General features: G+C 36.9%; 1 protein-coding gene across 1 annotated transcript in view; it reads right to left on the minus strand.

Moving 5' to 3' along the window:
- The window catches only part of PLXDC2 (plexin domain containing 2), a 426,562-nt gene that overhangs the window by 249,142 nt on the left and 150,985 nt on the right, over positions 1-26,435 (minus strand). The gene's annotated exons all lie outside the window — the stretch shown is intronic.

Consider the following 26,435-nt stretch of genomic DNA (forward strand, 5'->3'; position numbering starts at 1 on the left):
CAGCAGAGAGACAACAATGTGTTTGAACGGTTTAAATAATACATGGGATGATCTTTGTGTAAATGTGCTAACCTGCTTCGTAGCTCACAAGTCAGACTTGGCTCACTGCCTAATTCATTTAATAAGCAACGCTCTCAGGAGGCATCACACATGCTCTTGTTCACTTGTGCTGTTCTTACCTTAGAAACTTGCGGGGTAGTAAAGAATGGCAGTGATAGGCACTTAGAGAAATGAAATGGAAGGCAAAGGGATCAAATCACAGAGGTATTTTAAAGCTATCTGCAGGGACAGTCCTTGCTGACCCAGCTCATCCTGCCACTACAGGAGGGAAAATTAGATTTAATCATTAGTCCTAGTCTTTCATTTCTGTAGGTCAGCAGGGGAAGGTATACCACAAGTCTGAGAAATTCAGTTTCTGACTAGGAAGAACAGCCCTCTTCTACACAACTATTACCAAAAGATATGAAATGACAGCCTTTATAACTGGCAGGATATGGCTTCAAAAAGAGCTTAAGAGGGCAGTGATTGAATCATAGCTGTGATGTTCCTCTCAATACAAGAACATTCCAAGAAACCAAAATGTGTTTAATGTGGCTTATAATACCATTGAATCAGAACTCTAATAACTAAGGTAAGGCAACTACTCATCATAGGAAAATAGTCTAAAATATCTCTCTTTCAACTCAAACAAAGGTGATAATTCTTCTTGACAGACTATTCTTTGGTTTCATCATGAACTTAAAAGATCTCCTACTGCCTGATGCTTTAGTGGATACAGCTTGGAGAGAAACACTACCATCGGGTGGGTAATGTAGGCTTTTCTATGGGCTCAGAGAATGATAGGATTTAAAAGAACCATGGAGAATGAAAATGACCAAGAACTTCACAAATGCCACAAAAATGTAGCACTGTGTTCAATTCATAGAACTGCTGTAAGGCTGCAAAAGCTCATGTACGGAAAGGGTTGATTATGGTCCCCTCCCACCCTCCACTACAAAAAATGTTTCTTTTTTTCTTTTTTTAATACTCACTGGAGGATATTTATTGATTTTAGAGAGAAAGGAAGTGGGGAAGAGAGAGAGAAACATAGATGTGAGAGAGAAACATCCATTGGTTGCCTCCAGTAAGCACCCTTACGGGGAATTGAATTTGCAGCAACCTGGGTATGTACTCTCATCAGGAATTGAAACCTCAACCCTTTGGTACATAGGACAACACTCCAGCCAACTGAGCCACCTAACCAAGGCAGGAAATGTTGGTTTTTTAACACTGTTGTTCCCACTAGCCATTGGACAGTGCTCAGTAAATTTTTGTTGAATGAATGAACGAGTGAATAGGCCGATGAATTGCTGATAGTCTCTTTGGAGCAGGAATGACAGGACTAGGCAGAATTGTTTCATAGAAGAAATACTGTACAAGGATTCAGGAGACTTCGAGTGGAATTTTTATTGTTAGGTTTGCTGGATATGGGGTTTAGAATAGTTCACAAAACTCCCTGTGCTTTAGTTACCCTATATTTTAAACGGGAATAACAATATTTTACCTGAAGAAATAGGTAGCTTTTCCTGAGGATGTGTAAGACCTATGATTCTAGGCAAAGGTACAGAAAGCAGTTTTATTTGCTTTATTTATATATCCTGCCTCATTACTAAAAATATATGAGGCAGCTTACAACAAAAGTAAGCAATAAAAGTTTTACAACAACCAAATCAGGACTTCCTAGCACAAGGCTTATATTAACTTTAGGGCTGTGCATTTGCCTTGCATTAGACAGGTGGGGCATCTGAATACACATAGTCATGGAGGTACAACTGAAAATCTACACAGGGTCCTTGCTCGATTGTCAACCTAGACAAGAAATGTAGCAAATGTAATGCAGTTAATGGATTCAGCAGTCCTAGATACAAAGAAATAGTTTTTAAAATCACACAAATGGAGCGGGTCCAAACAGAGGGTTTTTTTTTTTTCCTTCTATAATGTAAATTAGGGAAAATATACCAAAAACTTCAAAGACTTAGATTTTATTAAAATCTTCAAAACAGGATTTCAAAACAACTCTGGGTTTCTTTTAAATTAGTATTATTGTTGGATATTAATTAACTGATATTGATTTTACCACTATCTTTTCAGATGTTTATAGCACAAAACAAAATATAGCATTTTCCATGATGCTTGTCGGGCCAGTAAGTCACCCCAGCTCCTGTGGTTCTGGCCCAGGGAGGGAGTAGGTGAAATAAGCAGCACTGGAGGAGCTGTGTGCATAGGAATCCCACTTCCCAACTTCCCTGAGCCCCCTTTCTCATTTTCTCCCTGCTTTCTGACCCAAGAGAAGAAATAAAAGGGAGCGTCAAATCTCAGGAACAATAAAGTTCATATTCCCCACTGTGAAGTTAATTAAACAAGGAGTCCATTAGACTGAGGTGGTATTAATACCTTAGCAGCCTTCTTAGTAAGCAAACCCCAACCTAAGCCTGTCAATGTCTCAGGGTTAAGAAATCAAACCTAAAGACAATCAGTCACAAACAGCCAACTCTGCTTTTCTGAGTCCAGCAAATGCTTAAGCTATAGCCAATCAAATGGGTTCCTTACTTTGCTTCCCCCCTTTCTCCATAAAAGTCTCTCCCCTAGCTCCTGTCCTTGGAGTGCTCTAACCCCTTCTGATTTGGTGCTCTCCCTTGGAACTGATTCCTGCTCAGGTGAACTTAAATGTTTTAATATGTCAAACATTATCTTTTAACACCGCTTACACTGAAGTCTGGGATGTTTCATTAATGTGTCAAACTCCTGTTTTTGCAGTGACTATGGAAATTTTATTATTAAGATTACTGGGAAAGGTAAATTAACCAACAGGTAGGCCTCCCATATGAAGCAAGAATCAATGTTTACTCTAGCACTTACAAAGGTAAGTCTCCAGATACCTGTGCAGTTTTGGTGTTGTTGTTGTTGTTTTTAATTTCCAGCTGTGTTTTAAACTTTTTCTCTCTTGCTTTACTATTATATCAGCTAATACAATCATTGATTGGTTTGTCTCCATCATGGATGGGCTTGCTCCTTCTAAAATTTGCTACCTTAAACTGTGTAAACTGATAAAAATGGATCATTTGCTGCCTCCAATTGTATTTACAAAGACTAAACATAATCTAAAGAAGGACCTGAGGGTTTTCTAATATGAAAATTTTTGAGTTTTAGAGCCTGGCCTCCATTAATTTTCCTTTGGTTGCTATCCTCCTATATAATAAAGAGGTAATATGCAAATTGACCATCACTCCAACACACAAGATGGCTGCCCCCATGTGGACACAAGATGGCCACCACAAGATGGCCAGCAGGGGAGGGCAGTTGTGGGGGACCAGGCCTGAAGGGGAGGGCAGTTAGGGACAATCGGGACAGCAGGGGAGGGCAGTTAGGAGCAATTGGGCCGGCAGGGTAACAGTTAGGCATCAATCAGGCTGGCAGGGGAGTGGTTTGGGGGTGATCAGGCTGGCAGGGAGTGGTTTGGGGGTGACCAGGCTGGCAGGGAGTGGTTTGGGGGTGATCAGGCTGGCAGGCAGAAGCAGTTAGGGGCAATCAGGAAGGCAAGCAGGCAAGCAGTTGGGAGCCAGCAGTTCTGGATTGTGAGAGGGATGTCCCAGATTGGAGAGGGTGCAGGCTGGGCTAAGGGACACACAACGCCCCCCCCCCCCCCCGCCCCATGCACAAATTTTGTGCACCAGACCTCTAGTTTTAGATATAACTCTTTTTCTCTGGTTATGTTATGAATAAGCAAGACAACCCCATCATGTACAGAGGATACATTCCTATATGTTCATTATTCAGTAGCAGTTGGTTCATCAAGACTGAAGTATAAAATTGGCTTAGATTTTGGTTCCTTTTAAGAATCATTTTTAAAGAAGATAAGACAAGTCAAAAATGGATGTTTTACAGAAATAAAGATAGAGAAAAACTGGCAAAACCACAGCCTAATTATCTACACTGTGAATTATTCCTATATACTTCACGAGTTTTCAAACTCATGAAAATATTTTAAATCACAACCAAAACAAATCATTCAGAAGCAAGATGAACAATATATGTAATATAATCTATCAGTTCCCAGCTGCAGTGAAAACAAACACAACAGGAGGGATCTTTGAATCATCTGTTTGAACAGATTGTATGCTTTCTGTCCACTGTATGTTAATTAAACTACCGATGAAAACCCTTCAAAGATAATTTTCTCCAACGTATTTTGCTATAGTTGTGAATCATATAACTCAACAAAACATTAAATATATCTAATGACTCCTGTTTGGATATAAAGAGAGAAAACTTAAGGACATATTTTTTGTATATAACATATAAGTTGATCTTAACACATGGTTGAAATATTTTACTTATTATTAAATTATTTTATTAAAATAGCTGATAAGCTATTACTGAAGAAGTCACTTCATTATAGTTCAAATAGAACATTTCTATGAAATCCAATAATGTCTAGATAATGAGAATAAAAGAAACTTATGTATATCCTTCTATCAATATTTACAAACCTAGCAAGTCTCTTTTGTGCCATCATATACTATAAAATGAAATAATGCAAAATAATATAAAAACAATAGGGAAGAAAGCTGTGCAGAGCTATATATGTTTATATTTTTGTGCTATCCTAATGATTTTATTTAAATACCTTACATTTAATTATTATAATAGTTATATGTTGAAAACATCTTGGAACCCATTTCTTGAGGCTTTCATACACATCATATGCACAGTACACATGGAACCACCAAGAAGTAACAACATATACTGACATGAATCTTATGTAATTAGGACCCATCAAGATTGCACCTTTTGATAAGCACTTTGGTCTGCACTTAACAAGTTAACAAAATCACCCCTTTGAGTCCTCTGCAGAAACATTAATATGCTTCACTGCATAAAGATTTATTGGCTAGATTCATCTGAGAATAGATAAAATTATTTGGCTAAGGTAGACTGCCATATGGCTTTGCATCTCAATTTATTGTCAACGTGAGGAGGGAATTTTATGCAAATGATATGTCCCTGGTTTTGTCCTATAATGAACTGACTACCCAGTGGATTTTAAGGTTTGGCTGATAGCATTATAGAGTAAGAGAGCTACAGAAGTGAAAGCATACAGAATGTTTTGTTGAGAGATATAAAAGGGCTTTCGTGGGACTGAGACATCATAATCTTTTTAAGCTCCGGATGTAATTCTTTGTACCTTCACGGGTGAGGACTACTGCTCCAGATTCTGGCCCCACCATAGGTGTCTTACGTCACGTCATCACCACCTTTTGCCTCCAAACTGGTCTTACTGTCTTCAAACGCTTCCTTGTCCAACCCTGTTTCCTTCTGTTACCTGATATACTTTGAAAATGTATTCACTTATTTTTTTCTGTTAAAACCTCTAATGCTCCCTACCACTCACAAAACTATAAATCACTTCATGCTCTTGTTCCAAATACTCCCTTGTCTCCGACTCCCCAGCAGGCCCTGTTCTCCCACCATGCAGAATTTCTCAGCAATCTCTTTACTGCAATGAATACAGTTACTTTTGCATGGAGATAAGCCTTTCCTCACCTCGGATTTTAGAAAATTTCAAGTTTCTTCAAGATTCAGCTCAATAATTGTCTTGTTAAATGAAGCTTCCCTTGAGTCACCCAGGCAGAGCTAATTGAGTTTTCTTCTATAATGCAATAACTCTTTTTACCTGACTTTTAAAATACTTTTCTGCCTGTCACTTGAATGTGCGATTATGCAGAAAAGAGTTAACACAGCCTGAGACTGCTATCCACAGAAAATTGTGTTTGCAAGGCCCTTGGCTGGTGGTTAAGAAATTAGCCTTAGGGCGATTTCCCCCATTCCCTAACAGATAAGAGGGGCTCACTGTGGCTAACCCTTTTGAGTAAACAATAAGGTTTATGCTGAACACCTGCCTTCCTTCTGGGAGTCTGGAATTTTGGGAAACGCTGGACAGAAGGCAGTTATGTGAACAGCTCCCATTAAAAACCTTGGGCATTGAGTTTCTAATGACCTTCCCTGTAGACGATACTATTCACATGTGTTGTCACAGTTTGTTGGTGGAGGAATTAAACATCCTGTGTGCTCCTGCTGAAGAGGGCTTTTGGAAACTTGCTCTGGTTCCCCACAAGTGCCTTTCCCTCTGCAAATTTTGCTTTATATCTCTTTTCTGTAATAAATCATAACCATGGGAACAGCTATATGCTGAGTCATGTGAGTCCTCATAGTACATCCCCAAACCTGCCTTAAAGACACCTGATGCAGAGATATTTTAGAACAGGGACTCTATCTTACTTATATTTTTGGCCCATCAGTACAATCATAGACACTGAAATGTAATAACTACTTAAAGTTTTTTTGATTATGAAAGAATGAATGAGTAAATGCATGATCAGTTTGCTGCTTATTTGAAAAGTGTCTTAAAAGTTATGTATGCAATTTATTGTCCAACTTCTTAGGATTTTAACCATGTTTTTGAATAGTCAGGTAACAGGGTGGATGAAGGAGAAAACCGTGGTGAAGCAAATCTATAATAGCTCCTGTTTATCTTATATGACTTTGATTCTAAAATAGCTGCTGGCCAGTTGAGTGATGTTCCAAAACACTTAGAGTTGCAGTTCATCATCTCAGCCCTTTCCGTTAATGGACTCAGTAGGAAATGCAACATATGTCTTTGAAGAATGGACATGGCCTAGCTAAATTGAGAAGCTCTGGAGTAGATGAAACAAGAAAAATTTTAAATTAAAAGTAGAAAATAAGTGAGAATTACTCAAGAAGTTTGAAGCATAGGAGCTCAATTTCTGAGACAGCAAAGCATTAGAACCATAAAGGCCTTAGGCCAACATGTAAGCACCTGCACACCCCCTTCTCCATGAGTCTCCTTCTCTGAGCCATTGTAGGGTTCTGGGTTACTGTAGGGTATTTTTCTAAAGAATATTAGGCAGGCCTGGCCAGTGTGGGCTCAGCCAAGTGGTTGAGCATCGACCTATGAACCAGAAGATCGTGGTTCAATCCCTGGTCAGGGCACATGCCCAGGTTGCTGGTTCGATCCCCTATAGGAGGTGTGCAGCAGGCAGTTGATCAAATCTCTTTCATCATTGATGTTTCTATGTCTCTCTCACTCTCTCTGAAGTCAATAATAAACAAACATTTTTTAAAAAAGAATATTAGGTAGTGTAAAAAATATACAAAAATAATTAAGCAGAATGGGAAAATCTAATCAAACATTACAAAATATAATCAATTTATAATTCTAAAGTTTAATAATTTTCTAATTTTACTATTAAATAAGATAATAAGCAGACATTTTAATTTTACCCATAAGAATGACAAATTATGGAAAACATGCTCAGCCTTATAATAAAGTTTAAGACAATTTTAAAGTACTGCAATATATTTACTAAAGTATTACAAATAAGAAGAAAGAATAAAACTGTATTAAGTTAATGGGAGCTTTATATATTGCTTTTAATATGGGTTAATAATACTAATAAAAATAACTAATTTTCATTTAGGATTAGTTAAATTCCAAGCAGTGTTCTAAAAATTTGCATAAAGTAGTGTATTTGGCATGTATTATTATTAGCCCATTTTACATATGAGGACATTGATGCATATGAGAGGTGCTAGACTAGGAAAGTAACCAGAGCTTGATCCAGAGGCTTAGTCTTAAAACTATTATCTAATCTGCCTCTGATTAGTGTTTCAGGGGCCAATTTAGCAATCTGTTACAAAGCCTAATGACATGACAAAAAGAATAATCTAAAAGAAAAAACGACAGGGGGTAGAGGAGGCTGGGGGAAGATCAATGGGGAAAAAAAAAGGAGATATATGTACTACATGTAATACTTTAAACAATAAAAAAATTAAAAAATAATAAATGAAAAGAAAAAACAAAGTAAATTAGACAAAATGGATTATTTAAAAGAGCAAAACTATATAAACAATCTAGTATTTGAAAGCAATAAGGATTACAATATCCATCAAGTTGACTGTACCAATGAGAGTAAATGGAACAATGTTAATGTAAAAACATAGCAGTAATAGCACATTAATATTGATTATATTTTTGTTATATCTTGAAAGATTGTTAAGTACTTTAAAATAAATAATTAATAATCTTGTTAATTAAGAATTTTCTATTAACTGCCAAGTAGAAATTTAAAAATAAATAAATTACTTCAAGTAGATTTCAGCACTTGTTTTACGGTGATATAACTTTCTGTTTCATAATAAAAAGGATGATTGTCAAATAACTCAGACCATCCACTGATATTTCAAATAAAGCTGTCTGATTTGAAGAATACACTCATTTTCACCTGAGCCATATCTACAAATAATTTATAAGCAGAGAAAATTGCACTTAATTAAATCTGATAATCTATCTTTAATAAGCTACTTGAGATTTTTCTGTAGAAAATGTTATAGCATGAACCTAGAACCTACATCGAATTTTTAGGTATGTGACTGACTACTATCTATAAAATGAGAGGGGGCAGCTTTATAGCCTTTACAATCCCTCCCAGCTATAAAAGCCTGTTATCTACTGGCTAGCTAAATACCTTCACATATTTAGGGCTATTATGGAACAGACATATTACTTTTTTTTTCAGGTTTTCTGTTTAACTGGTGAAAATTTATGTACTGTGAGAGTTTAGAGCCTCCAGAACACAATAAAAACCAAAAACTTATATGGTAAAACACTTTAACACTTCTATTTATCATTAGCCATCCTAAACTACCCTTGTTTCATGTATTGGGAATGGCTGATTTTAGACTAAGGGCTTTGCACAAAAAACTAAGTCCCAACCAGGGGAGATGGAAAATTCTATAAACAAGGACCAGCCATGGCCAATAGCCTCTCTAGGAAAAATCCGAGTCCTCTGAGCCAGAACAGACCAGATGGAATCAATTGTTATAATGGTGCCCAGTGTCCAAGATGACGTCCAAATGCCTCGGGCTCAAATCACTGAGTGGCCTCAATTTAATTATGGCTGCCAGATGTCTGACAGACGCCATCTCACTGCATACTGTCATCAGACCATATTCAGTCTGTGGAACCAGAATCTGTAATGGCCAACGTTAAGCATAGGATGACTTAGCCAATGGCCTCAGATGCCAACCAACACACGTGTTTCTATCAGATTATGTCTTATAAATTTTGCCTGATTTAAATCATGTAAATCATACCATTATCAAAATAGCCCACATTTCTATAGGTTAAATGCCCTCTAGAGACTTTGGAAAAGAGGCCAAAATCAACTTCAATTTCCTCATCACAAAATTATCTCTATTGTTTTTTGTTTTAAATTATGTTCCTCTGGTTATACCTGTGTAACCTAAGGCAAGTCCTTCTGGGCCTATGTTTCTTTGTTAAAAGATAACCTTAGTAAGTGGAAGATTTGATTCTATTCTTAGATTCAAAACCAGCAATATGTTTTGGAAATTTAACTAAGTGATTCTAAAGTTCAATCTGAACAAATTAACAGGTTAACTGCACTCCAACTTCCCACTTCCCTGCAAAGAGATGAGCAATGCCCTATACATAACCCAACAACTAAGTGATAAACACTTGGTTTGACAAGGCCTCTAGACCTGGGCTCAGCCCTATGGTCTGGTGTGTGAGCATTATGACTGACCATATACTATTAGTTGTTAAATATTAAATATCAGCTGGATAAAAGTGAAAAATAACACTACAATATCTACATTTATGAGCTTCCTTTGGTGTGCTAGTGTTAAAAACACAGAAAAACAGAATATTGTCTTAAAACACTCTAATTGGAGATTCAGTCATTACATAAAACACACAAGAACAGCATAACACCATTAAAGAATGTTAAGCAAAAAAAATAAAATGGTCCTATATTCAGTCATACAAATGTAAAAGGCCAGCAGGAAGACATCAGTAGCACATATCATGATTAATACTATGTATACCTATTTAATTTTTACCTACAAAATGGCAATCACATATGATGTATCTTAATATATATAACTAATACACAATAACTATGCTAAGAATTTAATTAGTCCTCAATTTTAAAAATGGGCAAGTGCCATAAATAGATAACTCACAGCAAGTGGTATAAATAGATAATTCAAAAAATATAAATACTAAAAAATATATAAAATGTTTAACATTATAAGAAGTCGGAGAAATGCAATAAAATATAATTATTTTTCTACTATGTTCACAGAAATTTATAGTAAAATTGTATTGTTCAGTATTTGAAAGGAATTTTTCCTGAAGCAAGTATTGTGTTACCTAATATTGGTAGTGGGATAATAATTTAATCAAAGTGTTCTATGGGAAAATTTTCAATCTGTAATAAAGTTTTTTAGGATTTGATACTGTGTAAACATCCTTAGATGTGCAAAAAGACTTATGAAAAAGTAGAAAAAATGGTATGTAGTCTTTGAATTGGGTAACAATATATATGCATATATATTTTGTACCTATAACACAAAAGAAAAAAAAGACAGGAAGAAATACATTGTAGTATTAATAGTACTTTTCTCTGTATCATGCAAAATGTCAGCAGCTACTTTTTGGTTTATTCTTTTGGCATATCTTTATTTTATACCTTTTCTAAATGTGCTGCTTCTATAGTGAGAGAAAAATAGCCCTAAGTCTCCATATTTTGATGGTCAAGTTTAATATTTACACTTAGTGAAACCTTCATGATCATCAAGATACATCTTCCTAGGCAGAGTTTTCTTTTTAAATATGTTTTCATTGATTTTTTTAGAGGAAGAGAGAGTGGGAGAGAAACATAGATGAGAGAGAGAAACACTGATCAGCTGCCTACTGCACACCTCTATACTAGGACTGAGCCTGCAACCTGGGCATGTGCCCTTACTGGGAATCCAACTGGCAACCTCTTGGTGCATGGGACGATATTCAACCAACTGAACAACAACAGCCAGGGCTAGGCAGAGTGTTTTTAGTGTGATCTCATAGAACTTTACTCAAACCTACTGCTGTGTTCTTCTTATTATATTGTAATTATTGATTAAATGCCATCCTTCTACAAACTACCATGACCTTAGCCAAGTGAGGTGTCATTTATTCATCTTTGTGCTCTTATTTGTTATTCTAATAAAAGTTCACTAAAACTGCCCTGACTGTCCAGTCTGTCTGTTTCCCTGGGATATGTCATAACAAAGCTGGGATAGTGATCTGGCATTTCCCATAAAGGCAGTTGTTCCTTAAGACAATTTTATTTCTCTGCTCTTCATTCTTAGACTTGAATACTTATTTCTTCAGAAAATTTAGAAGCAGGCCTGTCAATTTCTGTGCAATGTCCAATACTTTTCTCACCTCTTTTTCTATATATAAGTTTCATGAAATAGAAGTTCACTGTTAAAACACTGTTAAAGACTTTTAAAATATTAATATAGATTGCCAGAGCAAGAGAAAATAATTCTCCCCACATTACTCTATTTCTCACATTTGATTGAAATATTTAATGAAACATATCTTCAAACAACCTTAGGGCCACAAAGCAATGGGCAAAACTCCTAAGTTTTAATATTTTCAAGACACTGTACAGTAAATAATGTGGAAAAATTTACTGGAAAGATTTATGATTCTGAATTTCAAAGGCATTGTCAAACAAGGATTCATAAATAATGTTAGTCACAACAGAAAGCATGTAATTCTTTAACTCACACCGACACTGTTATTTATACTTCAATATGGAATAATTTATACAAAAGATATATTTTCTCCATTAAGTATTTTTGCATATTTACTAGCTGATTACTTGCATAATTTACCCACTTACCCAGTTCACCTGATGAATAACTCAAGCAATTATTAGAGATGAAATATCCTGACAAAGAAAAAAAATGTATTTCTTGATATAAGTCTATGATTTGGAGTTAAAACACAACACAAATCATATTCTAAATAGATTCTTTCACAAGAATAAGAAACTTTAAGCCAAAAACTGTGAAAATTATGAGAAATAGAAAGTGAAACATCATGTAAGTATAGTTACAATTTTTTGGTTTTTTTTTACAAACTGTATCATACTTTTAATAATATATTTTAATCCACTGAATTTAACAAGATTTTTTTCCACTTTTTTTTGGAAAAGACAAATACTTAAATTTGAATATTAACTACCTTTCATTCAAATTACAGTTTTAAAATAAAGTTCCAAAGAAATTTAAAAATGTCATGAATGTCTGAATTTTGTCATTACTTTCCTAAATAACATTCCTAATTAAATTGCATGATTGCGTTTATTTATACTGATTACACATTTAACTAACATTGTAAATAAAGCACAATCAACAAAATTACATTAAAAAAAGAAATTAAGACAGAAAAAAACTGCTAAAATTAGATTTCAATTTCCGTGCTATATTCTTAAAATATACAAACTACAAGTTAAGGATCAAGCCACCAAAGTGAGATGGAAATCCAACGTAACATTCCATCCACTTACACATTAGTGGAACTCTAGAACTTTTAGAATTCAATTCCTTCCTTCTCCCTTTATTCTTAAACTAGAGGCCTGGTGCACGAAATTTGTGCATGGGGGATGTCCCTCAGTCCAGCCTGCAGCCTCTCCAATCTGGGACCCTTTGAGGGATGTTCCACCGCCCATGGGATCGGGCCTAAAAGGGGGTTGGACATCCCTCTCACAATCCAGGACTGCTGGCTCCCCACCACTCGCCTGCCTCTGCCTGATTGTCCCTAACTGCTTCTGCCTGCCAGCCTGATCACCCCCTAACCACTCCCCTGCCAGCCTGATTGATGCCTAACTGCTCCTCTGCTGGCCCGATTACCCCTAACTGCCCTCCCCTGCAGACCTGGTCTCCCCCAACTGCCCTCCTCTGCCGGCCCGGTCACCCCTAGCTGCCCACAACTGCTCTCCCCTGCAAGCCATCTTGTGGTGGCCATCTGGAGTCCACATGGGGCCAGCCATCTTTGACCACATGGGGGCAGCCATCTTGTGTCTTGGAGTGATGGTCAATTTGCATATTACTCTTTTATTAGATAGGATTACTTTTTTGTAAATAGTTTTTTTACTCGTACAAACAAATTTCAGATAGACTGGAAAAGCCTCTACTTAGAGTACTTATTACAGTATGCATTTGTCAAAAACTTCCCTTCTATGGGTGTGCTTACTTTAGTATATGACCAAAAAAATATATCTGAAATTCATAAAATAATGTAAAACCTATGAATTTTATTTTTGGTCATAAACTGCTTGCCAGGGTATTGCCAAAACTTTTTATTTTGTATATTTACTAATGCTCAGGATAATATTAAGACAGGAATTCTTTCCTTTATTTCACAAATAAGAAATATCTGAGAAACATGGATTTAAAAAATCTTGTTCTAGTTCGTGATGAATTTTATACAATTTCCTTAAGTAAATAAGCATCTCCCCATTTCATTTTTAAAAAACCATTATTCACATTGTAGAGTGAATATCAGAACTTAATAATTAAACCATTTTTTTTAAATAAGAGAAACTTTAAAATACTTATTATTCTGTCCCAGATGCAGGGGGCAGAGTTATCACCTTAATTAATGTACTTCATGGATAGTTCTCTGCATATCTGTAGATGTCTATGTACAAAAAGTATATGTATGTGTATGCATGTGTACACATGTGCACCTATATAACTGTTTATTTTAGCACTACAATAGAAATGTTATTGACTATATACTATATTTACAAATAAGTAGTATCTACCGCATCTAATTAAGTTTCAATTTTTGAACTTTTCAGTTGATCCTAGAAGCTAAATTTTTGTGTGCATCTCAATTGTTTTTAGAAACAAATTCTAAAAGAACCAAAGAAAGACAAGTATCACATGATCTCACGCATATGTAGAATCTAATAAACAAAATAAACTGATGAACAAAATAGATCCAGAGACAAAGAATCATGGAACAGACTGTGGAATCTCAGAGGGAAGGCAGGGGAGGGGTGGGTGGATGGGTGAGTGGGGAGAGATTAACTGAAGAATTTATATGCATATAGCATAATCCATGGACACAGAGAATAGTGTGGTGAAGACCTGGGATGGGGGTGGGTATGGGGTGGAGGGAGTAAATGAAGTTAAAAAAAAGGGACATCTATAATACTTTCAACAATAAAGGTAAATTTTAAAAAATAAAAAAGTAATCTGTACTAGATTGCACATTGTATCAGATGTGCTCACCAAGTAGAACATTGAACATGGGTATCCAATATTTTCATCAATCCCTTAAACTGGTTTCTTTAAAAAAAAAAACATTTTTGTCTATTTCTTAGGTGAAATCTCACTATTATAGTTTACATTTTGATTGCTAATGAGTCAACATTTTGATGCAATTTCCATTTTGGTTATATTATTCAAATCCTTTCTGTGGGATAGGTACTCAATTTTTTCTTAATTTAAAGAATTGTTTGGTTTAGTAAAAACTCATTTATAAACAATATTCAGAGAATTATTTATATAAATCTGTCAGAAACAACTTTATTGAAATTGACACAATTTTTCCTAACACATGAGAATATTATGTTATTCAGTTGCTTTTGCACAGTTCTGAGGTTTAAAGAAAGATGGAATAACTTCACTTCCATATAACAAACATGCTTGTCCACATCTTTACTTTCAGCATATGTCATTGGGAAACATACTCCATAAAAGTGGGGGAATTGCTTCTACCTCATCAGAGGATCCCTTCTAAAACATTTTATTGATGGTCTCTCATCCTGCGGTAAAAAATCATCCTTCGTCTGAATGTGCCAGTTATATCAGAGTAGCTTATTGGATCTTCTGGATAAATTTTTTTACCTACAGAAAGAAGTATACCCATTTATGAGTCCCTAATTCAGAGATTTTTGTTCAACAAGCAAAGTCCTTATTAAAGTATAAATCAAATATTTTCTTTGATGCATATTATCATCTACATTAGCTGATGAGATAAAATGATAGCATACCACCTTTTGTATGCTAAGTTTCAAAACATACTCTATAAACATTTGCTTATTTTTAAAAAATTGTACTTCTGTTAGGCACCTTCTAGGGTTTAGTTGTTTGTTTATTTGTTTGGTCATTCTTACTCAAAGTAAGGCATAGTAAATTAGTTTTATGTTAGCAGACATAGAAATGTGGCATTATTAAACTAAAACTAATGTGAACATTTGCCAATATAAACATTTTAGTCCTTATCAAAAGAATTAAAAACATTGACTCAAAGAATAACAACAATGAAAGCAATTCAACATTTGACTGTAGAGTGAACAGTGAGAATATTAACATATTTTATCCTTGTTGAATTACATAATTAGAAGATGGTCATATTTTAAATATTTATTTTTTAATAGCTATGTGGTATGAGTTAAATTATGCTAGTCCTAAAAATACACAATGAAGTAAATATTCACTTTTGATACTTCAGACATAACTCTAAATACTACCTTCAGTTAATTCTTAAGTACTGTAGGTAACAGTAGTGTGAGGATTATTTGATTTTGAGAGGAAAGATTAGATATGATTTCTATAACTTACAAATAGCCAAGAAAGAAGTATGCATGATGGCACAAATGATAAAACATATTGAACAAAATGTTAACATTTAGAGTCTGGTTAAAAGATATGTTAAGAGTTATTTGTATTAGTCTTACATCTTTTCTTAAATTCAAATTTATTTTAAAATGAAAAGTAATTCCCCACTCAAACAGATACTTTAACACCAATGTTCATATAGGTATTATTCACATAATCAAAATGTGTAAAAACAGATGAATACAAAAGTGAATATTTGTTGAATAAATAAACAGATGGATAAACAAAATGTGATCCTATCTAATAAAAGAGTAATATGCAAATTGACCATACCTCCACTATACCCAGAAGCCACGCCCACCAGCCAATCAGGAGCGAGTATTCAAATTAACCCAACCAAGATGGCTGTGGCCACGGAGCAAACAGGAGGCTTGGGTTTCCCTGGCAATGGAGGAAGCCAAGCTTCCTGCACACCCTGGCTGGCTCAGGCCTCCGCTCAAGGCTACAAAGTTTCAATTATAGAAATAAATAAATCCCAACAAAAATGGCTGCAGCCATGGAGCGAGCAGGAGGCTTGGGTTTCCCTGGCAATGGAGGAATCCAAGCTTCCTGCACACCCTGGCTGGCCCAAGCCTCCCCTCAAGGCTACAAAGTTTCAATTGTAGAAGATAAATAAACCCCAGATACCAGGGCCTCTGCTTGGGTCGCTGGGGGCGTGGCTGGCCTGCAAAACACCACAGGCCCCTCGCCCAGGCCGCCCCACACCCCAATGGAACCCCCACCCTGATCCAGGACACCCTTCAGGGCAAACCAGCTGGCCCCCACCCGTGCAGCAGGCCTCTATCCTATCTAATAAAAGAGTAATATGCAGATTGACCGTCACTCCAACACACAAGATGGCTGCCCCCATGTGGTCAAAGATGGCTGCCACAAGATGGCTACCAGGGGAGGGCAGTTGGGAGGAATCAGGCCAGAAGGGGAGGGCAGTTGGGAGGGACCAGGCCGGCAAGGGAGGGCAGTTGGGGGTGATCAAGCCTGCAAGGGAGGGCAGTTAGGGGTGACCAGGCTGGCAGGGGAGGGCAGTTAGGGGTGACCAGGCCAGCAGGGGAGCAGTTAGGCATCAATCAGGCTGGCAGGCGAGTGGTTAGAGGGGTGATCAGGCTGGCAGGCAGAAGTGGTTAGGGGAAATCAGGAAGGCAGGCAGGCAAGCAGTTGGGAGCCAGCAGTCCTGGATTGTGAAAGGGATGTCCGACAGCCCGTTTAGGCCCGATCCTCCAGGGCTCGGGCCTAAACGGGCAGTTGGACATCCCTCGAAGGGTCCCAGATTGGAGAGGGTGCAGACTGGGCTGAGGGACACCCCCTGCCCTGTGCACGAATTTCGTGCACCGTGCCTCTAGTATATATATAATGGGATATTATTCATCCATAAAAACATCTGATACATACAACAACATGGATAAACTGTTAAGTGAAAAAAAAGACACAGAAGGATACATATTGTATGATTTCACTTAAATGAGTAGTCAAATTCATAGAGACAGAAAGCGGAGTAGAGGTTACCAGAAAGTGGGAGAAGAGAATACTGAGGAATTACTGTTTAATGAGAACAATCTCAATTTAGGGTGATAAAAATGTCTGCTGATAGATAGGGTGATGCAAAACATTATTAATGTACTTAATTGCACTGAATGGTATGGTTAAATGGTAAATTTGAATATATACTTATCACATAATTAGTTGAGCTCCTCCCCAAAAACAGGTCATGTGATTGTTTTTCTATATTCCTATTTTTCATATAATTATATTTATACCTCAAAAGGCTATATTTTATATATCTTTATACCCTTTATACTTTAACTCCATAGAATAGGCTCCAGTGAGCATGTGTTTAATATTTGATCAATGAATGAACAGAACTCATTAACAAAAGCAGAAAGTTGTTTAATCAAGGCGAGGGTTCAAATTCTTATAAATCATTGGAAAGGCCTCATCTTTGCTGGAAGCAATACATGTCAAGTATATTCAAATTCTGAATTTCTCTACTTATTGGTTAGATTTTCAAAGGCTTTCAAAAACACTGAGTCTTCAAAATTCCATCAAAGTAGGATGAGCTTATATGACAGATAACCCCATCAAGAGCAGTTATGTAAATTGTAAATCTGGTTCCAAACCAAGGACAAAAGCACTAAATTTATTCATCATTTATAAAGACCACAAGGAAAAAAAGTGTAATTGTTTGGTGATACAAGTCAACATTTTCAACAAAATAGAGTAGGATAAAAGGAGTAGGATATAAAATGAAAGTTTCAATTCTGAACTCTACCTAATTTCTGTTAACAAAAAACTAAAGTAAATAAAAACAAAAACATCCAAACTCAGAGAAGAAATCTAAAGAAAGATGGCACATGTACTTTAATAGTTTAATTTCAATCAATTTCAATCCAAATGTTTAGTCATGACACCCCGGACATCTATGATACAAAGGGCATTAAATTGGAGTAAAAATAAGATACTGCTAGTGGGATACATATTCCATTGAAAAGTCAGGCAAGCCTTTTGACAACCTAGGAAAAGGAAAGAGGAAAGTTAAGAGACTTTAATTATAGGTGTCTAGAAGAATGACATCAAATTACATAAAAATAATTTTGGGAGCTGGTTAAAATACAGAGATCCCTTTAGGAGATAAGCAGCTGATCTGAGATGTGTTTTTTATATGAAGGTGTCACCTGCTGTGACTTGCTTCATGTCTGGGTCTGGGGACATCTTTCTATGCTCTCAAATCAAATGGTATTCATCTTTTTACTCCATACTGAAACCTGGGTAATGGTTTTACTCCATCTATAGTTCCACTAATATAGACTTAAAAACTATGGCACTTGAAAAGAGAAAACTTAGAAATTGATATACTAATGGCCCAGTGCACGGATTCATGCACCAATGGGGCCTCTCAGCCTGGTTTGCAGGGATTGGGCTGAAACTGGCTCTCCGACATCCTCCGAGGGGTCCCAGATTGCAAGAGGGCAGTTCTTGGGTGACACACCCCAGAATCGGGCTACCTCCTCTCTGGTTCTGGGTATGTCACCTGAGAACCACAGCTGCCAAGTCACTGCAGCTCGGCAGCTCCTGCGTTGAGCATCTGCCTCCTGGTGGTTAGTGCTTGTCATAGCTACCAGTCGGTCAGTTGAACCGTAGGACAGTCACTTAGACTCTATATATATATAGATCTTTTCACCCTTAATAACCTCCCACTTCAAAAACTGGTGATAACTGGTGGGAGGAGTTCCAATGTTCATGCACAGAAAACATAAGTTGACTAGAAGTCCATTCCCACTCAAAGGTAACTCCCCTGCATCTCTTGCAGAGTAAATTAATGCACATTAACCTGTTTTTATTCTACATGCATCATTTCCTTTCACATTTCCCCACAGGGAAAGCAAAATGCTCTGAGACCAACTTTCAAGTATATTGCTTATAATAAAGAATGGCATGTGAATAAAGAGAAGAAAACACATCAGCTTGTCCTCCCTTTAACTTTACATAATGTCTCACATCTCACAACACACTGCTCTATAGTGAAGTGTTTTAACTTGTCTTTTGTTATGAATCACTTGGCTGGATTACAGACAGGCTGTCTGGGATCATTTTTTTTAAAGCCATCAATATCCTTCAATGCTATTTAGAATGCCAAGAGAATGCTTTCTTCCTTGCTCACTTATTAATCAAATAATTCATGAAATTTAATTAAAATTAAGTGAAAAAATTCTGTATAAACCTTAAATTTGTTAACCTGTTATTGGATTTTCAAAAAACACCTGTTTAGAAAACAGATTTAATTTTCTATTTATATGTAAATTTCCAATTCTAAGCTTAAATTCTAAGCTGCTCTGAGAATGCTAATCTAACTCTACCATATTTAAACTCATTGTGGGTACAATTACAAAGACCCTGTACCAGCCCAAAATATATTTCCTCATATAAAACATTTCAAAGGAGTCTACAAAATGCCAATCTAAGCTCTTGTTTAAGGAAATAAAATGCTTTCTGCTCAACAAATTGCAAATCCATCCATTCATTCATTCATTTATTCATAAATCAGATGATGTTACCTGAGAGTTTCAGGCTTTCTAAAGATCTCCCAGTGTGTAGAAGAGTATCTAGAAGCAGCCAGAACTCTGGCCCAGGCAAGGATGAACATTCCATTGGAGAAGTGGAAGGAGGACCGGTGCTGCTGGAGCAAGGGAAGCCTGGGCAGGTGGCCTGAGAGGAGGGTGGGTTTGAGCAGTAAACATATCACACAGGGCCTCGCAGTGTGTAAGGAAGTTGGTTTTATTCTGAGAGTTAAAAAGCTATAGAAACACCAATCAGAAAGGATATATGCACCCCTATGTTCACAGCAGCACAATTCACCATAGCTAAGATTTGGAAACAGCCTAAGTGCCCATCAGCAGATGAGTGGATTAAAAAACTGTGGTACATCTACACAATGGAATACTACGCTGTGGCTGTGGTAGAAAAGGAATTCTTACCATTTGTAACAGCATGGATAGAACTAGAGAGCATTATGCTAAGCGAAATAAGCTAGTTAGAGAAAGATAAATATCACATGATCTCACTCATTTGTGGAATATAATGAACAACATAAACTGATGAACAAAAACAGATCCAGAGACAGAGTAGCATCAATCAGACCGTCAACCTCAGAGGGAAGGTAGGGGAGGGTGGAGGTAAGGGGGAAAGATCAACGAAATGACTTGTATGAATACATATAAGCCTAACCAATGGACACAGACACCAGGGGGGTGAGGGCATGAGTTGGGGGATGAGGCGGCAATGGGGGGATAAGGACACATATGTAATACCTTAATCAATAATAAAAAAAAGCTATTGGAAGGTTTTAAGCTGGAAAGAGCATGATCTGACACCAAAAGAGCACCTCCACGGTTCTCTGCAGAGTGGTTTGTAAGAGTGTAACATGTTTGCATTACCCTAGGCTTAACTGATAAAAGTAAAAAAAAAAAAAAAAAGAATGCTTTTTTTCTGAAAACATTGAATTACCATACAGAAAGACTAACATGGTCACTCAATAAGGGGTTGAACAATCACCATGCACTGTTAGCATAAAGAGTGAACTGTGAGAAGAAAAATAAGCAATCTGGCTGACTGATGATTAACAATTTAAGTGTCTAAGATTGTTAATTTTCCATGTCATGTGTTTAATAAGACATGAAATATTTGACTGAATTTAACACATGTAACATCATTAGCAACTTCTCTAAGTGAAAATCGGGAAAAAATAATTTAAAAAGCCATTATAATCTACTCCAATAATCTCCACTACAAATAGAATATACATTTAAATTCAGTGCATCAAGATGTGGCATGGAGAAGCAAAACAAACTGATTTGTTCTATCCTTATCTTTCCTCGTTTAATATTCCAATAGTTAGCCCAGCTACAATAATAGCTCAGTGGTTGAGCATCAACTTGTGAACCAGGTCACAGTTTGATTCCCAGTGGGGGTATGTGCCCAGGTTGCCGGTTCAATCTGATCGTGCAGGAGGCAGCCAATCAATGATTCTCTCTCATCATTGATGTTTCTATCACTCTCTCCCTCTCCCTTCCTCACTGAAATCAATAAAGATGTATTTTTAAAAAATTCCAGCTCAGCTGGTGTGGCTCAGTGGTTGAGCATCGACCTAGGAATCAGGAGGTCACAGTTCCACTTTGGTTAGGGCACATTCCCTGGGTTGCGGGCTCCATACCTAGTGTGGGGTATGCAGGAGGCAGCCGATCAATGATTCTCTCTCATCATTGATGTTTCTATCACTCTCTCCGTCTCCCTTCCTGTCTGAAATCAATAAAAATATATTTTTTAAAAATGTCCCAATAGTTACAAAAAACAAAACACCAAAACAATTCTGGCTTAATTAAAACAAAAAACAAGAGGAGGGGAGAAAACACTTCAAAACTGAGGGCAGTTTATTGTCTATAAGTGTAGAAATTCATATTTTGACAAGCACTCTAACCAAAGACCATTTTCAATGTATGTATTACCTAATTAACATAGGAATGCAAACAGCAATAGAGTTGGTTTCCTGGACAGGAAACGAACCTTTACAGTTTTAGTAGATGCTCAATAAATTTTTATGGAATGAATGAGTGAACAGCATCTCAGGGGGAAAAAAAAGGCAGATATACAATTTCCTTTTACAAGAATAAATATAAAAAGATAAGTGAAGATAAGCTGTTATAATTATAAACCAAAAGACCTACAAGTTGAACTTCAATAAAATTTCTACATTTTTTCCCTAAAATTAACAGTAAAAATCAACTCAGCTAGTTTTGCAAACTTTAGAATGCATCCGTGTCACACAGTGGTCTCAAAGATTCCTCAAACCCACTCCCTTCACAAAGATACCAGAGAATTCTGAAGCAGGTAGTCAGAGAATTGTACTTGGAAAAACACTGCTGTCAGTAAACACTTAAGAAATATATTTCTTCTGGCCTCTGGAATTAAAGGCTATATGTTTGTATTTGGGGGCAGCTTTTAAAGTTATATGGAGGATATGAAAGAAAACATAAAATAGTCTGTGAATATGAGTTCTGATTTTATTTTGAAATGGAAGAGACTTGTTCAAATATTTGGAACCTGCCCTAGCCAGTTTGGCTCAGTGGATAGAGCATCAGCCTGCGGACTGAAGGGTCCCAGGTTTGATTCCGTTCAAGGGCACATACGTCTGTTGCAAGCTCCTCCCTTGCCCGGGCCCTAGCCAGGGCACGTGCAGGAGGCAACTATTAGATGTGCTTCTCTCACATTGATATTTCTCTGTCTTTCCCTCTCTCTTCCACTCTCTCTAAAAAAAAAAAAAAAATCAATGGAAAAATATCCTCAGGTGAGGATTAAAAAATAAAAATTAATTAATAACTGCTTTAAAAAAATATTTGGAACCTAATCTTTGCTCCTTATCTGCATAGACCATGTTGAAAAGTGCTTTCTAAACTATTACTTTATTTTTCACAATAACCTGTGAGTTACGTAAGGTGCTACCATTGCACTAGTTTTATAGATGAAGAAATTCATTTGAAAGTGGGTATGGTGTCTTGTCTGAAGTTCCATCTGACACCTGAACCTGGGTCTTAAGAAATCAGATTTAGTTTATGCTCCCATACTAAAGCTAACTGGGCTGTTCAGGGTCATTCTCCTATCCATTGCTGTGCCAACATTCATTCCTTTCACTAGTATCCCCATGGCAAAACCAACCTTTTACTGTGGTGTTTATATACGTAACAGCCAAAGGAAAAAAAAAAGAAGAAAAAATATATATGTAATAGCCAGTAATGGGGAGCCCTGAGATACGGGGTGTTATACAATGGAAATTGGGGATAATGGGGACCTAGATGCTTTTTGGAACTTGAATCTTAACCATTTGGAGATGCCTATATGCATCTCAAAGTAGTACCGTCTGTACTTTCCTGCCTGGCACTTTGAAAAGCCATAGGAATAGCTAGTCTATGGCAAATTGCTGGACCCCAACACAATGACAAATGTGCACTGATTTATTATCCTACACTACTTGGGATGGCCTAAAATGATTAAGGGCAGCTATTACACCAGAAGCACCTAATTCCTTTGTCTCCTCTGCAGGATATCGTTCAAGTCCAGGGGCCAATTCCTCTACTCAACTTTGACCTCCAAAAAAGTCAAGTAGCCATTTGTTCTCAAAAACCAAACAACAATAAAAGAACATTAGAAAGCCACACATATCAATGCAGGCACACACAGGGAATGGATGAAAACCGCTTCTTCCCTTCTTTTTTCCTCCACAAGATAAATAGCATGTCTTCTTTACCAATGTGGTAGATTAATTTAGAAAAAAGGGATAGAATTCAGCAATTACCCATTGAAGGCCAGATTCCTATCAAATCTACTATTGGTACGGGTACCAAGTGATTCTCTCAGTGAAGAGATATGCTACTTATAAGAGAAGTATATAACTAAATATGATATAATTTTACTTTAAAATTATTTTATTGGAATATAATTGACATACAGTACCTTATTGGTTTCAGGTGCACATCTTAGTGATTTGATATTTGTATACATTACAAAGTGATCTCCATGAAAAAATACTACATCACATATAAAAGCAATAAAAAAGAATGTGTTGATATAAAGTTTTATGGTAATACATTTAAATTTTAGCAAACTCACTGTTCATAGAGATAAATCAACTTTGCAGAACTACAGTCCTTTGTTCAATAATATTGATAATGCTATTTCTGATAATTATATTATACTAGAGGCCCAGTGCACAAAACCCATGCACTGGGGGGTGTCCCTCAGCCCAGCCTGCACCCTCTCAAATCTGGGACCCCTCGGGGGATGTCCGACTGCCAGTTTAGGCCCAATCGCTGTGGGATTGGTCCTAAACTGGCAGTCAGACATCCCTCACACAATCCGGGACTGCTGGATCCTAACCGCTCGCCTGCCTGCCTGCCTGCCTAATTGCCCTTAACTGCTTCTGCCTGCCAGCCTGATCACCCCCTAACCACTCCCTTGCTGGCCTGATTGATGCCTAACTGCTCCCCTGCTGGCCCGATTGCCCCCAACTGTCCTCCCCTGCTGGCCTGGTTGCCCCTAACTGCCCTCCCCTGCAGGCCTGGTCCTCCCCACAACTGCCCTCCCCTGCTGGCCTGATCGCCCACAATTGCCCTCACCTGCCGACCATCTTGTGGCAGCCATCTTGTGGCGGCCATCTTGTGACAACGTGGGGCAGCCATCTTGTGATGATGCGAGGGCAACACGCCACCTAGGCTTTTATAGTATAGATAATGATTCAATATTCCCCCAGCAATATTAAGGATATCAGTGTAGAAAGAGGTTACACAGTTTATTTTCTTGAATCCTCTCTTATGCATCCACCAAAATTAATTTTATAAAAGCTGATTTTTATTGCAGTTTTTTTTTTAAATGTAAAAATCCACCTACTAGATGCTGAATAGGCATCTCAAACAACAACAAAAACCAAGATGTCCTTTAGTAGGTGAATGAATACATAAATTGTGGTGTGTCCAGACAATGGAATATTATTCAGTACTAAAAGAAATAAGCCATCAAGCCCTGAATAGACATTGAAAAACTTTAAGTGCATTTGCTATGTGAAAGAAGCAATCTGAAAAAGGCAACATACTATAGAAGTCCAATTATTTGACATCCTGGAAAAGGCACAACTATGAAGACAATAAAAAGAGCAGTGGTTAATGGGGGATAAGGGGTGGGGTGGGATGCACAGGTGGAGCACAGGGGATTTTTAGGCCAATGCAACTAATCTCTCTGATACTATAAGGATGGGTACATGTCATTTGTCAAAGGCCATAGAATGTACAACAGCAAGAGTGAATTCTAACACAAACTATGGAATTTGGATGATAATGATGTATCAATGTAGGTTCATGGATTGTAACAAGTCTACCACTCTGGTGGGGGATATTAAGGTGAAGTAGCTTGTTCATGTGTGGGGGAAGGGTATATAGGAAATCTTTGCGCCTTCTGATCAATTTTGCTGTGATTCTAAAAATGCTCTCAAAACTAAAGTATACTAAAAATGTCTTGCTACTGTCCATAAAAATAATTTAGCTAGTGACCATGATTTCTATTTTTAAATGATATAAGTAGTGTATTGTCAATCCTGTATAAAAGTGTAAAGATTAAGTTTGCTCTCTTAACAAGGGGATTGAAGAAATAAACTCACATAGGTACTATGCACGTTATGCTTGTATTACTGTATTGTGTTGCAAGGAGCTGTCTGTCTCAGAGCTAAAATAAGCACAGGAGCCTAACATATTCAAGAAGAAAATGATTGTAAAAGTGATGGCTGAGCCAGAATCCTGCAATATTAGACTTCAAATGGCTAAAATAATGGAGGGAAGGTTCTAAATTTATCACAAATCAACCACAAATGACCATTTGGAGATGCCAGTATTAAAATTAGTCATCTGAAGTATTGTTATTTCTTCCTCAAAGAAAGAGATTCTGAAACACTACCTCAGATGATTCCCAGTTTTAGAAAAATGAGTCCATTTACTGTGTGGGGGAAAAGTCATTGTAATTTTTATCAAAAAGTCAAATTGTGGCACACTTCACAGAGGCAGGAATCAAGAATACCATGTATTTTGAATAAATGATAATAGCATTGAAGACTTCTGCTTTGCTCGTATCAAGAACAAGGTGCTTTCACATGCATTATCTCACCTACATGACCCAGCTCAAAGAGAGGGACAGTCAGGAATTTATGAATGGGTAATTATTATAGAAAGGCTACATAGTGACTCAAAGCTAGGATTTCATCTCCAGAAAGGCCCGAAGGCAACTTTGCTCTCTTTCTGCAGTGGGTCCTAAAAATCAATGTCATACTAATTTGAAAGAATCAATTACTTTACTGTTTACATATCAGGAACTCTAGAACAAAGAAAAGATAAAATGAAGAGGAGAAAATTAAAGAAATCAACCAAGCAAATTTTCCACAACTGAGGAGTTTCTAGATCGATAGAACCTATTGGGTGCCCTGAAATGGAAGTGAATGTACCTACATCAGGGCACATCACCTTGAAATTTTGGAACCTGTAGATATGACAATCAAAAAAGATGAGATTGAGAGAGAGAATAAATCACAGACCAAAAGGTGAAAATAAGTTAGCATTTCTCAACAAGATCTCAGGAAACTAGAAGGCAAAAAAAAAAGCGATACCTTCAAAATTGTAAGGGAACTGAATTCCAACAAAAGTCTAAATGCAGCCAATTTTGCATGAGAGTACAACACTTAAGATATGCAGAATCTCAAAAAAGCTACCCACCTCAAACATTTTTTCCAGGAAACTACTGGAGGATAT

This window comes from Plecotus auritus, assembly GCF_963455305.1.
Source record: "Plecotus auritus genome assembly, chromosome: 1".
Lineage (NCBI taxonomy): Eukaryota > Metazoa > Chordata > Mammalia > Chiroptera > Vespertilionidae > Plecotus > Plecotus auritus.